We start from the raw sequence: 17814 nt of genomic DNA, 5'->3' as shown, positions 1-17814 counted from the left end.
GAGGGAAGTGCCTGAGACTAGGCAGTGGGTTGTGACAACAGGCAACTTCAGATCGGCTTACGGTGGAAAAGCATGTGTTGCCATTGGAATCTATGACTGTGGTAGATGCTGGGGGTCACGCTGACCTAGCAGAGGCATGAAAGAAACACGCAGTGCTTCTTGAAAGACAGCAGTGCCTCAATTTTGCAGCACACTCAGCGGCAGTACATGCCAAAGCAGGGCCCCTTCTCGCTTGGTTGATAAAACAAGAGCAACCGGGTAGACAGATTATGGCTCTTCATTCTTCAGGTGGAGAACTCTGGTTTACACAGCTGGAAATTGATAGTGAACTGTCGGCACACTTGACGATACAGTATAAAGTTGGTCCACAGGCCTCGAAAGAGGCGATTCAACAATTCCTAGGGGGACTCCTGTTCCGGTTCTGTCATCAGAACAGCAAATGGATTTTGAAGCCCCACTAACGCTTGATGAGGTATGATATACGATGAGCGCTTTGCCTTCTGGAAATAATAATAATAGACATTTATAGAGTGCGCAGCTCCCTCAACTGAGGTGTCCCGGCGCTAGGTCCCGATGGTCTTCCTCACAAATGTTATAAAACGTATGCAGACCCCCTGAGCCCCCAACTGCTCAAAGTATACACGGAGGTGCTTGAATCTCTGGCCCTCCCTGCCTCGATGAAGGAAGCTACGTGATGAGCTGTGCTACCACAAATGGCCAATGTCTGGGTGTGTCATGCAGGACTTGGAGAAGGCCTTTGACATGGTTGAATGGTCCTTCATGTTTGCTGTGCTCCATCGATATGGATTTGGTCCCTACATTTCAAGTTTTATCAGGCTGTTGTTTTGGGCTCCTATGGTTCGGCTACGGTTTAGATCTCTGTTCTCCGAGCCTATTTTTATAGAACGGGGACTCTCCAGGGATGTCCCCTTTCTCCCTTGATTTTTGCTTTAGTGATTGAGCCACTGGCGATGGCTCTATGCGCCTCGGCACCGGATTGGGGGATACGCCTAGGATATGGCATACATGCCATTTCACTTTATGCTGATGACATCTTGCTGTATGTGCAGGACATCCTGGAGATTCCGCAAGTCATCCCTGCTACGTTGAAACATTTTGTTTCATTATCTGGGGTCGGGGTGTACTGAGGTAAATCTTGTTTATACCCTTTCAGTCCTACTATGGGGGACCTGGGCTGGATGGTGAACGGGGCAGTTGCGCAGTGGCAATCAGTGGCGTTTAGATATCTAGACGTATGTATCTATCATAACACACAAGATCTTATGGATGGCAATTTTACGAGGGCGGTTACAGCGCTTCAGTCTTAAATTGAATTCTGGAAGACGCTGAACCTTTCGGTCATGGGTACGGTGGAGTTAATCAAAATGGTTATACTGCCACGCTTTTACTATTTTGCTGTTGTTACCGCTCAACCTACCTTGGAAAGGATTATTTATGAATTTATTTGGAATAATTTGTGGTGCCTGGTGGCATTGTCAAAGTTGCCCCTCCCTCGCTCAAGAGGAGTGCTGGCTCTGCCTAAATTGGAACATTACTACCTAAAGTCTCAAATCCTATGAGTGGTGAAATGGGTGGAGGAATTGCACTAATCAGACTTGGCAGAGCATGACCCTCCGTTTTATACAATAGGATCCTCTGTCTATTCTATCCCTGCAATAAATGGAATGAACCTCTCCCTTTATTGATATCGATAGCATTGAAGAGTTTCTGCAGGGAATTTTGTGTTACTGGGCGAGTCATACCATACGCACCTCGTGTGCCAATATTAGGGGTGCCGACTGTGCAAGGATGGGTTCAAAGTGCGGATCTCGCTCCTTGGGTAGAAGCTGGTATTGCCGCCCTAAGATATTTATATGGAGAAGGAACGTTGTGGCCGTTTCTTGATATCATGAACAAAAATGGTGAGCCCCTGGGTCAATTTTTGAGTCATGCTCCCTGGACAGCTGCGATGAGACGCTCCTGGGAGATATAACGCAGGAACCTCCAAAGCATATCCTAGTACAATACGTTCATGTTATGGGCAGAGCCTGCCACTTGGTGTAATGGTTCGCAGAAGCGATCATGGAACATACTTTAGCTGATTTAACATAGTTACGTGGTAAGTTGGAAGCAGTTCGAAGGAGACCCTACTCAGAGAAAGAATGGTCCATCATCCTAGAAAGCCCCAAGCAAGTTCCCAGAAACACCTGCTTTAGATTAATTCAATGGTATGTTGTTCACAGGGCTTATCTTTCCCCGGATAAAGTCAATTGATACTTTCATAGACAGGATAAGTGCTGTCTGCGCTGTAAGGCATTGAATGCAGGTATTTTACACATCCTCTGGTCCTGTCCAGCTCTACAGACTTATTGGGAGGAGGTATTGGGAGCATTAGCTACCTGTACTGGTATGGAGGTACCGAAGACATGAGAGACATGTACTACTGGCGTTTTTTCTAGGAAAAAACACATAAAGCATCCACCAAATTCCTTGACTTGGGCTTTATTGTGGGCAAGAGATTGATTACCCGTAGGTGGAAGTCGGAGGACTCTCCTCCAACGAAAGCATTGTTCCTCTCCATGCTGAATTGGGTGAAGGCTGAAGCGGTCTCCTTGATAAGGAAGGATACGCTGGGTTTGCGTACATTTCCCAGCTCCACTGAATGGAGTGATATGCTGTGTGCACTACAGGGGATGTTGGAGCCAGATGTTCCATCGGACTCTTCCCTCACGATGACCAAGCAAGTCAACGCTGTCTCATCGTCCTGTTTCAACACCCTGCGCATGCTTCAAAAAATCTTCCGATGGATCCCCACCGCAACCAGGAAGGCGGTCACCCAGGCTCTCGTCACCAGCCACCTGGACTACGGAAACACCCTCTACGCTGGGACCACAGCCAAGCTCCAGAAAAGACTACAGTGCATCCAGAACGCCTCGGCAAGACTCATCTTGGAGATCCCCTGCCAAAGCCACATCTCTGCCCATCTGAAGAACCTGCACTGGCTTCCCGTCAGCAAGAGAATCACATTCCGACTCCTCACCCATGCACACAAGGCTCTCCACAACGCGGGCCCGAGGTACCTCAACAACCGCATCGCATTCTAAACACCTACCCGCCAGCTCCGCTCCGCTCCACCAGCCTCGCCCTCGCCACCCTCCCACGTATTCGCAAAACCAACGCCGGAGGAAGATCCTTCTCCTACCTGGCAGCCAAGACATGGAACTCCCTCCCCACCCACCTCCGGCTGACACAGGACCATCTCGCCTTCAGGAAGCAACTCAAGGCCTGGTTGTTCGAGCAGTGGCGACCCCCCTCAGTGCCTTGAGACCCTAACAGGTGAGTAGCGCGCTCTACAAATTCCTTGATTAATTGATTGATTGATATCTCCCTTCCTGGTGATTAGCGAGGTTGACCTGAGTTGGCCCCTATCCTGCATGATATCTTGATATGTGGACTAGGTCCTCTGTCCCCTCTACTTGATGTTCATTCCTCCCAATAGCTTAACTGTGCACCCTTAGGGTAGCTGATAAGATTTCATTTTCTGTAGCCGGGGACTTTGGTTTTCCATCCTTCCCCTGCAGAGGCTCCTGCTTCCCTTCCCATTCCCTTTCCCAATAGTTTTTAGAATGTGTGGTGTTTTTATGAAAATGTTTGATTTTATGCTCCGATTCATGAGATATGGTGGAGTGAAGCCATACGACATGTGATTATGTAATGTGTTGCACGGTGCATAGTTGCAGTTATATTACACCATGACATGATAATATAGTTTTTCTGATTGAGGAAGCAGATACTATGGCTGACGGGGTATGCTGTAAGCTATTATTGATGTTATCTATGCTTATTGTTGTGCTCATGCAGCTATGCTTGTTAATTTCTTCTTTGGACTTTATGACTACTTACTGACTTTGTACGGTCCTATTAATGTTATTATATTGCTTTGTATTCATGTATACAAAGTGAAAAATCTTTAATAAACAGATTAAACAAACAACATTACCTGCTGATCAGGCCAAAGCTACAATAAGATTTCAGTGTAGCCTCCTGCACAGTTGGAATGGTCTGATATTGTGCCATGCCAAATGACTGACATTGGTTTGTGTTAAATATTTACATCTCAAACATTACAAGCATCATATAATTAATGTAGCAGTTCTTGGCTGCATCAGTTCAGTTACTCTATTTACAATTTTTGTGGCTAAATAGTTTATATTTTCTTAACATTAAATAGTGTCTTATGAGGTCTTGGTGAGTAAGTCAAAGACCTGATTGATGTTTCTGTCAGCCCTGTTTCTCCCACATGGTGGCAAATTTAGATTTCTTATTTTGGACCTTTATTTAATTGTTACCAAAAACAGAAATTAATCCTCATCTGAAGTTTGCGAGATACAAGGGATAGATTCTCCTGATTTCCCTTGCATCTGTTATTCAAAGGCTTCAAGATATTGTAGTGCTACATGCACATAGCCTTCGGTTTTGACCGGAGGGGCGGATTTATGAAACTGTTTTCAAGTGTAAAATCCTTGGTGCAACAGCTCTCAATATCACTCCAACCAGTGCATAGTCGGTCATTTTCAGTTTGTGCATAGGCTCAAGTCAGACAGCTAGGAAGAGACTAACCAACCAGAATTCTTGTGACCACAATTTTTTCTTTGCGAATGACGCTATGTACAAATATGAAAGTTTGCAAAAAAGGATTTTAAAGGGGCACAACTAAGAAATCTTATCTAAGATTACTCTTACCCCATTATGATGAGTCTGGTACAGAAGTCTTTATAGGGGGATACTACTATGCCAGATAGCAGATAGAATGATATTCCTACATCCGCAATTTTAAGGTGCGAAAACAATGGGCCTGATTTTGCCAGATGCAGACTCTCACCCAGTAAAACCACTAGTTTGTCAGTCAGAGGGAGGGTGGTCATTGGTGGTTCCTGCCCGACTCTCTCTCTACCACTCCTTGGGAGTAGGCAATATTCTCCCCTGGAATCGAATTACCTGTCCAACCTAATGGTGCCCTCCTGACCTGCTTGGGGAGTGAAGATCTTATAAGTAAACCTATGGAAATAAACCCAGTGTTAATGGGATTGTACTGTAAATCCCTATTGCAGGGACATAAACTCATAATACTTCAATTTGGATGGGGGGGTACTGTTGCAATGCAAAGATGCACTGATATACCAATGTATAGGTTCAAAATTTCAGTTTTAATGGAGACACAACCTGGCGTCAATCCTCTCCAAGATGCCAGGCACAAGTAACATTCTTGGAATTCCTTCTGCCTTATAATCTAATGATAGACCAAATGTGAATGCCTGACATCAGAATACATATCCTTCACTTGCATAAAAGATAAATAAAAATAATATATATCCATGAAGGACTACAGAACATAAGTACAGATGTAAATATAACACGAAAGCTTAATTAAGAGTAAGGACATGATTAAGAAACAAAATAGTCACACAAAGTCATCCTGAAGATAAGTGGGCGGTCTCTGAAATCTAGTACCATATCTAGAACCACCCATTCCTCTCAAAACAGGACCAACACCGGTGCCACCTATTCCTCTCAGAACAGGAGCCACATCTGTGTCAATTTCTCTACTGACCATCTCCTCATCACTCAAGAACATAGTGCCTGAACACCCTTCTCCTCTTTACTTACCCACTCTCCTCCTCTCTGGTACAACACAATATTTTTGAAATTCCACCTCTCTTCTCTCCATTTTCCAAAATCATACAGAATCTGACCATTCTAATGATGTCAAAGGGACCTTTAAATCTTAAGAGACCTCTTGCTATGCTTCCTGACTGCGTATTTACCCAATTACCTACCCCAAATTTGGTCTTCACTGCTCCCCTGGGTTGCACATGACCATCATTTTGAATCCATTCCCTCAACCAGCTTGGAAATAGTTTGGTACACTGTAAACAGCCACGCATGTCATGAAATGGAATTCTCTGTTTAACAGTGTGGGGCATAGTAGGATACGCTAGTACCATTTCGGAATCCATTGTTCTCAAATCATCTTGATTTGGTGATAGCCCCTTCACCAATCTTTTGACCCTTTCTACTAAACACTTTCCCTGGGTATTATATAATGAGGTGTAAGAATGTCTTATCCCAGACTGTATTAAAAACATTGTCATTTCATGCAAAGTTGACTGGGTACAATTATCTTTTACTAACACCAGCAGAACAGCTTCCTCCTGAAAAATGTCCTCCAACACTAAAAGAGTGCTTTTAGTGGTACTGTCTTTTAAAAACGACAATAATCCAGTTTGAGTATACCGCAACGACAATTCCACCATTGGACCAATAAAAACCAAACAAATGAACTGCCAGGGCTTACCAGGATTATCAATGTGCCCCCCTCACTCTTGCACCCTACTCTCAACCTCTTCTCATTCTCCTTACAACTACCACAACACTCAACCCATCTCTTCAATTGATCGTTAAGACCTGGCCACCAAAATTTACTCCAAAGTCTCCTACTAGTCAAACATTGTCCCAACCGATCCTCATGTGCTAAGTCAAACAGCAACCCTACAGGAGGAATTAAATGATCCCCTCTCATAATGACACTGTGGCCACACACTGACAACTCATCCAACACTTTAAAGTATGGCCATACTGACTGAGATAAAGCACTTTCTCTTGCTGCTCCACGCTGAATCAAAATGAAAACCTCTTTGAGAAAACTATCCACATTTCATTTCCTCTTCCCATTGAGCCATGGTGAAAGCGCCAAAGCCACTGAGCACGGCATCTTCCACAGAGGCAACTGCCCCCTCTTAATGAAAATTTTTTACTGCCTCACCATCCACAGTTTCTCATGGCATGGACAACCTCAATAGGCAACATGCCTGGACATTCCTCCAACCCTGTAAAAACCCCACGGTGTAAGAATACTCCTGAAGACATGCTGCCAACCTGGCCAACCTAGCTGATCTTTTACCTTCCCCATCCTACGGCAAGATCTTAATAAAAGGTTTGTGATCAGCAACCATGATGAAAGGCAAACCCCGCAAATACACAAAAAAAATACTCAGACCCCCAAGCATCAGCAAGCGCCTCACATTCTATAATTGCGTAATCACTTACAGCCTGAGTGAGCATGCATGCGGCAAATGCAACAGTCATTTCCTTCCTTCCATGCTACTGGAAGAATACTACCCCCAACTCTGTGGCATTGGCATCAAAACTGAGTATACACTTCAACTTGTTATCAAACAATGCCAACATTCCTGCATTGCAAATAGCAGCTTTAATGTTGTCTAAACACACTTGTTGCTCTCTTCCCCACACACACTTCTCCCTTTTTCATTACAGTCTTCTCAAACCTTCTGTTTTATCTGAAAATGTGTCTACAAATTTAACGTAGTACTCAACAAATCCTAAAAAAGACTGTAACTGATCCTTTTCAATGGGTGTAGGCGCTCTTTTCATAGCATCCAACAGAGATCTCTTGGGTTTGATTTCACCATTGGATATGGTGTACCCTGAATATTCTACCTGCTCACGCTAGAGCATGCACTTTTCATTATTTCGAGTTAAACCAAACTCAACTAACTTTTTCAACACAATTCCTAATGAGATTGTATGTCTTTCTACGGTCTACCCCATCACTAAAAGTCATCTTGAAAATAGACTACATATTTCACACTCTCAAAAAATTTGACCATCATACGTTGAAAGACACTTGCAGCCGATGCTAAACTAAATGACATGCAAGTGAATTGAAATATGTTCTCAGTTGTAATAAAAGCCATCAAGGCTTTAGAATCATCGTGTAGTCTAATCTGATGACAGGCATTTTTCAAATCCAATTTTAAGAAGTTCCTACCATCCTTCTCCATGGCTAAGAGCTCATTGATGTTTGAGAGAGCTAAGACATCAGTCACGACCCCCTGGTTGCCGGACCTGAGAGCCACACAGAATCTCAAGCGGGCATCATATTTTTGAGTGATAACGACTGTAGACACCCATGGTCAAACCTCCACTGGCTCAATGATACCTTCTTTGAGCAAGTCCTACAAAAATGCCTTTACACCAACCCTAACAGCAAGTGGCACCCTCCTCCATTTATGATATACAGGTTCAGCATCATCCTTAAGGAAAACCTTGTGTACATATCCCTTTAATCATTCACGCAACTTCCCAAACACACCCTCAAGACTATCAAACACATCACTCAGCGGTGTCCTCAACAACAATGATCTGGTGAAGTTATCTAGGGTTGATCATTATATTTAGATCAAACTAATGCATCCACCCTAAAATTAGAGGACCTTTACCAACACGTACACTTTACCTCTCATGCAACGCATGCCATACTGTATGTTACCCTCAGTGCACTCCATTACATCAATGGGTTCACCTTGGTACCCTCCTGGGTTGATGTCACTGGGAAGCAAATCCACATTATTCCATTGTGCTTTAAACAGTTTCTGAGGTATGAGGGTGTACACTGAAATGGAATCCACCATCAAATTCACCTCTTTCCCACACACCAAAAACATAGCCACTAGTCTTGACATCCTTCTGCTATCACATGCTTTCACTTTTACAGTGAAGTCATCAACAACGGTAACTGTCTCCAAAGTTGCTATCACTCACTTCCTTCACACCGCCTACCCTTGATTTATTTTCCTTGCCCCATGTGTTGGTTCCTTTGCACATGCAGGCATAATGACCTCTACGCCTACATCTCCTGCATTCCTAACTAATAGCAAAACACCTTTTTGAATCAGAGGAATGATAGGTGCTGCCACGCCATTTTCACTCCTTCTCTTTGCTGTTAGCAGAAGACACTCACAACACAAACCTACCCCTCTCCATTTGAGTTGTATCTTTTGCACTGGCAACTTCACTCTTTTTTTATTCTGTTCTTGCATGCATTGTTGTGATTTCTCAATAACATTACACATTTCTACAGCATTCTTAAGTGACAGATACTTTGCTGCCCACAACGTGTCCTGAATTATTTTATCCTTACATTGGACAATGAGTTGATCACAGATCAGCTCATCAGTCATTGCACCAAAACGGCATTTGATAGAAAGTTCCCTGTGCCTCGCTACAAAGTCATCAATAGACTCATGTTCAACCTGAGGTTGGGTATAGAAACTATACCATACCATGACTAAATTGAGTTCTTTTGCAAACCTGTTCTCAAGGTGTTTGATAACTCTTAATATACATCAGCAATAGGCTCCCCATTAGGACCAAAAGCTGGCGGCAAATATTTGAACACTCTTTGACCTTCTTTGTTATCTATTGGATTGGAATGTGAATGTAAATTCTATACAATTGAATTGTAAAGAGAAGCAAAGGTGCTCAAGACTAAACTATTGGGCAGAGGTTACCCACGCATACCCTAAATACAGATGAATTATCCATTGAGCGGCCACTTTTTGCTTTAAAAAAAGCAAGAACATAAAAGAGCATTTAGGTAGGGCATACCTTCCTTCTACTAAGACAAATTTAAAATTGCACGACCTTTGGAGATCCACACCATTGGTTGGACATTTCAAATTTGGAGAATGCAGTGTGTGTGAATACTCAATTGAAACAAAAGAGTTTGTTTACAACAATGTGAGAAATGTTTTAACAGAAGTTTCTAGCTGCAATACCCAGAATGTTATTTATGTGATTATGTGTCCTTGCAAAGTGAATTATGTAGGGCAAACCCCGCAAAAAATAGCACCAGAATTTGCCAACACAGGAATCGAATAAGATGCAAGGTGGCATATGCACCACTGGTGGAACATTTCCAAAGATGTGGACATGATGAGAATGACATTAAATGGCAAGTCGTGGAAGTAATCAAGGCCCCTATGCGCGGAGGAGACATCTTAGCCATCCGAAAAAAAAAATGAAATAAAATGAATTCTCAAAACGGATAGTTTTCAAAAAGGGCTAAACCGGATGGAGCACTGATCTATGCTTGTGTGATCATAATTCATGTAACTGCATTACTGGATGTATGCTCTAAATGACCTTGGCGCACTTTCACACAATATGGTTTCCTCACCATTATGCCTATTTGATACAATTTTATTGCAATATAATTATTTGTGCACCGGTGGAGATTATGAAGAAAAGAAAATTACTTATTTACCAATATAATTTATATGATTTTGATAATATTATGGCCCACATGTCTCTTCTTTTGGGTTCTCACATACAATTGATTGTTTCTTAATAAGGCCTATCAATACTAAGAGCCTTTCCAAAATGGCAGCTCTCTTCGCTTAAACATTTACTATTCCTATTTGAACCAGTCCTATTTCTTCTTCCTCTGTTTGTAAGCATGCTCTGCTTTCCATTTTGAGCCTGTCCAATTTCTACTCCCTCTGTTTGGAAGCATGCTCAGTTTTGTACATTGCTATAGGGTCAGCATGACACAAATACGTTTTCGTTTGGGACCACTTCTCAATTAAGGTAAGACCCACCATCCGCACCCAAAATTTCTTTCTCTTTTGTGGAATAGACGCTCTCCAAAATTGGAAGTGCTATTTTTTACACATTGCTCTCATGCTAGATTAGTTTTTTGTTTTTATAATTCCTTTCCTGAAAGGCATTTATTCCCACTTGTTGTTTACTATCACATTGTATTGAAAACGTGCGTCGATGGATGCATGTAAGAAAGTAAGTTTCTGTTGCAGTACCCCTCACTTTTTGCCTGATACCTGATGCACTTTTCCTTGATGTGCCCTGGGTCCCTGCCAATCAGGTACCCAGGACCTGTGTTCCTTCCCTAAAAACTGTACCAAAGCCTAAACACAATTGGCATCTCTGGCCACATGTCAGCCCCTAGTAAATGGTACCCTAGGTACCCAGGGCATTGTGACCAGAAAAGACCCCTAAGGGCTGCAGCACTTATTGTGCCACCTTAGGGGCCCTGCACACTAACAAACACACACACTAGCTTTGCAGGCTGAGTGTCCTGGAGCAGAACTAAACAAAGAGTCGACAATGCACACATCCCTGTGTGCCATGCCCACAAACCCACTGCCCTGGCATACATCAGCCACCCCTCTAGCTGGGTGCCCTATGCCAGTGGTGTGGGCACAGTAACCAGGGCCATCCCTGTGCACTGTAACTGCAGTGATGCCATTAAAAGTGTATGGTACTGGGAGATTGTCAATAGGAACTCCACAGCAACATAATGGCTACACTGAAGACTGACAAGTTTGATATCAAACCTCTCAGCACAATAACCCACACTGATGCCAGTGTGGGATTTAATGTAAAATGCACTACAGAGGGCATCTTAGAGATGCCCCCTGAAACCTAACCTGCAATCCACATCTTGTCTGAGAGGCTGCCTAGGCTGCCACACAGCAGACATGTTGCTGGACCCCTGGGTGGAGAGGCCCCACTCTCCTTGGCCTGCAACAATGCACATCATGGGACGAGGTGCCAAGCCTCCTCCCCCAGGATGGACAGGGGTAGCTTCAAAGGCATTCCGCCTTTGTGAGCTTCTCCAGATCACTTGCTGTACCCATCAACTGGCCCCCACCAGTTCTGACCCCCACTCTGTCGGGACGACTGGCAGGAAACCCTACGTCAGGAAGGGGGGTGTGCCAGCCTGTGCCAACTCCACCACTCAGGTGAGAGAGGCGAGGTGAAGCATGAGCCCGGGCTCCGGCCATCTTGAAGATGGGGAGCCCTGCCCAATCACAGCTAGCCTCCTGCCCCCCTCCCACAGAAGAGGAGCAGGCTAGGGGGTGTACCAACCCCAGGACAGGGACCAATTGGTTCCTGTCTTTACCCTACCTGTAACGCCCCTAAATTTTGTATTTAGGGGCACCCTGAACCTTCTTTCCTTTCCTGATTACAACAAGAAGAAGAACAAGAAACAAGAAGACCTGCTGTGGAGGTGCTAACAAAATGACGACGCCCACCAACTTGGCCCCAGTACCTTACTGGCCTGTTGATCCTTGAACCTGCTCCTGCGAAACCCCAACGTCTCCTGCGGACAACAAGCTCGAAAACCCTGGAGGACCTGCCTATCTTGAACCTTCCAAAAGACTGGTACTCCCACGAGCAGTGGTTCCGCTCAAACAGCAATACCCTTGGTGCCAACCAGGAACCGCAAATCCAGCCCATTCTCCACCCGCCGAGCCGGCCTGTGCCTGAGTGAACCAAGATCACGAGGACGTCCCCCGGCGACTGTGACCCAAAGTACAGTGCCCAAAGACCCTCCTCCACGAACCAGACAACGCCTGCAGCCTTAGAACTAGGGACCCCTTCACCCGCGACCAGCTGAGGGTAAAATCCCCTAATGCCAAAAGACACCCCTGCACCCTGTGCCCCCTGGCCCTCTGCGCCTTCCTGTGGGGTACCTACCTCTTCTCCAAGATCCCAACTTACCTCTCGAAGTGGTGGTCGCACCTGAAGAATCTCCATCCTCGAGCCTACAGCCTTTGTTCACTTTTTAACTTTGGTAATTGGTCGCATCCCCTTGGGCACACTTTTGCGATTCCTAATAAAGGATTTCACAAATACTTTAATATTTGAAATGGATATTTATTCTCATTGATTGCTGCTGACATTTAAGAAATTAACATCATTTCTTGTGGTGTTCCATAGTGGAGAAAGCCTTCTTAGCTGGAATTATCAAAGAGAGCACAAAGAACTTCTTAATTAAACAGAATCCAAGAAGCCCATTCATTTACATGGTTCCAAAAATCCACAAAAATCCCACTGATCCACCACCGAGACCCATTGTGTCCACACGTGGAAGCCTCCATGAACCAGTGGGTCAATTTCTAGACAAATATCTTCAACCGACAGTAAGAGCAATGAGAAGCTATATAAAAGACACCACTGAGTTTTTACTCAAACTTCAGGAAGTGCAGATCAATGAGAATGAGAATTTAATATTGTGTACAGCAGATGTTAAATCTCTCTACACTTCGATTCCACACCGATAAGGAATTGAAGCCATGGAACAAGCCCTTCTAAACTTAGACATAGATAATCTAATGCAACTGTTTCTGATGGAATTGGTATACTTCACCCTTTACCAAAGGGTTGAAGAAATGGGAGCCTGTTTTCTGGAAAGAGGGTACCCTCGACATATCATTGAGGAAGCCAAAAAAAGAACACATTCCATGCTCAGAACGGAGTTACTAAAAACAACCATTAAACCACCCAACACAAGGACAGTAGTTGTTTCTAAATGTTCAAACTTCAATGCTGAATATAAAAAGATCATCAACAAACATTGGCCGATTTTGGGCATAGAGCCTGACTTCAACTCAATATTTGCTCATGCACCATTGTTTGCTTACACCAGAAGCAAAAACATAGGAGAGATTCTTAAAACACCAAGCATAAAGAACGTGGAAGCAAAAGGCACAAGACCATGTACAAATTGCAATAACTGCAATAACATCATACCAGGTAAAAGCGTAACTCATTCCATGAAGGGTCACAACATCAAGCTAGCAGTGTCAGCTACATGTGACACTTCCAATGTGATTTACCTGCTTTAATGCCCATGTAGCAAAGTCTACGTGGGTAAGACGGAACAAAAAATTAAAGTACGTTTAAATGAACACAAATCGAAAATGAGGACTCAAAACGCAAAATCTTCAGTAGCTACGCACTTTTTGTAACTGAATCACAACATTTCCCAATTAAAATTAATGATCCTCGAAGTCGTAGAAAGAAGGAAGGAAGAGACAACAATAAATTCCTGCTACTCCGCGAGAATTTTTGGATTAATAAGTTGAACCCCGCGAAACCACATGGGTTAAATGAAGGCATTGAATTTGCTTGTTGTCTTTGATCAAGTTTTGGATTAATATTTACTGCCACTGTGGCATGATGACCTGCATCCCATGTTTTGATTGATGATATGAACATGTACACTATACACCGTATATCTCACATAATGCACATGTTTTATCCCCACCTGGGGAGCGCATCCTCCAGGGTCTTACTAGTTTATTTACTCTTTTTGCACTCGTCACTCTAATTAATCATTCATCATTTTAACCATGTTTAAGTTTTCGTGATTTTGTTTTCCATGGTTGTAGTTTACACCGTAACCTACACTTGCGATAATTACGTTTTGGTATTACTGCATGAGCCATTTCTCTTAGCAACCTATGCACACAGACCCCTCTTTTCCCTTTTATCATCAGCTGCCAGACTGCAACCATAGTCTGTGTTTGCCTTTCATTGCCACGTCATTTCGAGCCCTCAACACGTGACGCTTTCTCATCCTACTAGCTTTCAGTTAATAAGGGAGTACCGACGCACCGGACTAGAGAACCTCGGGCCGAGAATACTGGACTTGTTTACTTCGCACCCTAGTAAGTGAGATAGTTTACAATTTAGATGTCGTATGTGCACTGCCAACGCCGTGCGTATAACTGCACATGCCGCTCTTGCGCAGCTCATTATACCTTTGTTTTATCCCCGTTCTGGTTTAGGTTCCTCGCCTACCGTACGAAAGAGCCCAATGTTAGCTTGTTTTTCCAGAATTTTTTCTGTTTTATTTCGCGTCACATTCACACTTAGCACCATTTATGCATGAGCCACCAACACATGGAGCGTTGCACTGGGGAACAAACACCTACGTTTACTACACACTTTATTCATTTGTTGGCACGATCTGATCACAATGTTGTATTATATATTTTACTGCTTGTATGGTGTTTTCATGTAGAGTAAAACCATGCTATGATCTTTCATGTTCCAGAATTGCTCCCGGATGAAGGGCAGCAGGGAGCTAACTGAGCTCTTGATAAATCTAACGGTTGATGGAACACCACAAGAAATGATGTTAATTTCTTAAATATCAGCAGCAATCAATGAGAATAAATACTCGTTTCAAACTATTTCAAAGTATTTGTGAAATCCTTTATTAGGAATCGCGAAAGTGTGCCCAAGGGGATGCAACCAATTACCAATTGGAAACACATTATTAGCACTTGATACTAGACGTCATAGGACAGTGGAGAAGCCTAAACCCCAGCAAACAATAATATTTTTCACTTTTTAACTTTCCCTTTGGATAACATTGAGCACCCGACGGCTCAAAAGCACCCTGCACCCAGTCGCCCGAATGCCGCTGGAAGTGCAACTACTACCCTACTCTACTTCCCCACTTGCCCTGAGTAAGTGACCAGGACCTCAGCTCCCACAGCCGCGTGGCCTGCTTACTTGCAGCCACAAACCAAAGGCCCCCTACCCTTCATTGGATTGCATTGGGCCTACTCTCCCTGCACCCGGCTGCCCCTGTGCCGCTGAGGGTGTAACTACTGTACCTTTCCAACCTTGGGTGACCCCTGAGTCTACGCCCAGAACCTTAACTCTACCATTCGAGTACTTACCTAAAAGCCGATTACTTATTTTCCTTCCATAGATTAACATTGACTGGTTTTCACTGAAATTTCTTCTAAATGTGGAGTATTGAAACTTTAAAATATTAATCTCAAATCAGCCGAATAACGAATTCCGAATTACTCACCTGTGATCAGGGGAGAAGCCAGTGCTGTACCTTTTAGCCCAGTACTGAACCGCAAAAGTAATCCTAACTGTACTTACCAGTTACTTGCATTTTCTTCAGTAGGAAACCATTGACTGATTTTCTGTGAAAGTGTCGATTTTTGCAAACTACAAATATTCTTTCGAAATCATACCAGGTACCAAAACTTAATTGCTTACCTGATTAGGTAGAGGTCCCAGTACTGAAATTAGGAGTCCAGTACTGGATTTCAAAGTAACGAGAACCTACTTTACCTGTGACTTGAACTTCCTTCCATAGGATAACATTGCTTGTTTTTCACTGAATGTTTTTCACTGAAAAGTTTTAAAGTGTCAACTTTGAAAATACATATATATTCTTTAAAAATCACAACTGTAACCAAAAACGCTTTTACTTAACTGTTTACAGCTTAGGTCCCAGGACTAAATCCAGGATCCAGTCCTCTGGTTAGAAAAGTAATCCTTAAAGTATTCAACTGCATTTATGTAGAAAAACCCATTGAGCTCAATGTTGAATTGTGTTTGAAATTGTGTTGCAAATTGCAACCACTGTAACCATTGTATTTACAAAATCTATTGCCTTTTAGCAAAGTAATTATCTAAAGTCACTCATATGGAGAAAAATATATCTAGATACCTGTTGCTTCTAAAATGAAACAATTATATCTTTTGATATAAAACAATTGGCCTAGAGTTCTGTTCTTGAGTGTGTGAAACCTTTTGCTGACTGAGTGGGTACAACAGATGCTTTACACTGCCCTCTGATACTTCCTTACTGCTCGACCAAGCTACCACTTTGGAGAGTAAGGTTATATCTAACGTTATCCTCAGTCATACCTCTGGGGACTGGGGACTCTTTACACACTGTTCCTTACTTTGGTCTAGTATATATAGAGCCACTTTCTTACAACGCAGCACTTGTAAGGTTCTTCAGAATTATTACTATCTAGTCTTTCAAACCAGAATATAAGTTACACTCACTTGATTCCTTTATTTTAGAAATTGATCGTATTGTTAGATGGGCATATATTTGGATTTCCCCCAAATCCGCTGCAATTTTTGGATACGACAGTGCACTACCTTGAAGGTATATCTGCCCTTATATTTTTCGATTCTTCACACATGCATGGAACTGCAATCACACTCTTACTAGTCACCTTGACAAAATTGATTATTGATTGGTGCATTACTAGTAATCATTTGTTGCCAGGGCATAAGATAGCAGGTTGCCCTTGTCTCAAGGTTCACGCATGATTGGTTTTTGCATGGCCCTAATATACATATCTAAAAAATAAATATGATTTCTTCATTCTACTAATTCTCATTCCTATTCCTTCCTTTTCTCTTCTTGTTTATTTTAGGTACTTCATCTTCGTATAATATTAATAAACAAGCACTAATTGTATTGAAAAAGCCTGTAGTTTGTTTAATTACAGATTGGTGAAAAATCAGGTGGTTCATGTAATATATCAATTGACACCATGCCAGGCAACTGATCCTTAGTCCTGATGATGATCTCATATTTATACAGGATTGAAACGTCGTTGACGTACACTTTGACCCGGTACACTATGCTTTGTAGTATTTTTGTTTTGGGTGCAGCAGTGATTTGCTTTTAACGAGAAGTGACCTACATGTGTCATATTAATGTTGGTCACTGTTTGCTTGCCTGTGTATGTTTATATGTCTTTTGTTGTCAGTTTGTAACACCTCGTTTTCTGAGCATTATTGTTTTTTTGCTCATTGTTTGTTTCAGTTCGTTGTTTGTTTGTTCTCTTTATCTTTGTTTTTTGAAATTATTCAAGCTGGGGTAAATTCAAATTTTTTATCAAATTGTGGTTATAATTTAAAACTCTGATCATTGAATTTGTTTACGGAACTGATTTTTGTATCCAGAAGAACTGTATTTCTTTTTTGTTAAAGGGCCGTTGTCTCTAGAATTACTCAAGTACCCTTGATCCCTTATGACCTTTGGGTTTCCCTTGTGTATATATACTAAAAAGAGTTCAAGTCATCGCCAAAATGTTGCCATGTAAAAATACACCAATGCACCAATGTATAAGCTCAAAGGCAAAGTTTTAAGGGAGACACAACCTGTAATTAATCCTCTCCAAGATGCCAGGCACAACTGACAATTTTGGAATTCCCTCTGCCTTACAATCTAATGATAGAACATATGCAAATACCATGACATCATAACACATACCAATTAAAAAAATTAATTCTGATACCAACTTATAATTGGACCTTAGTGAAAGCTATGCATAATAGTGTATCTTTTTCTTAAGCCAAATGGGAGCT

Source organism: Lissotriton vulgaris, chromosome 8 (assembly GCF_964263255.1).
Source record: "Lissotriton vulgaris chromosome 8, aLisVul1.2, whole genome shotgun sequence".
In the NCBI taxonomy this organism is placed as follows: domain Eukaryota; kingdom Metazoa; phylum Chordata; class Amphibia; order Caudata; family Salamandridae; genus Lissotriton; species Lissotriton vulgaris.
This window is presented reverse-complemented; position numbering follows the sequence as displayed.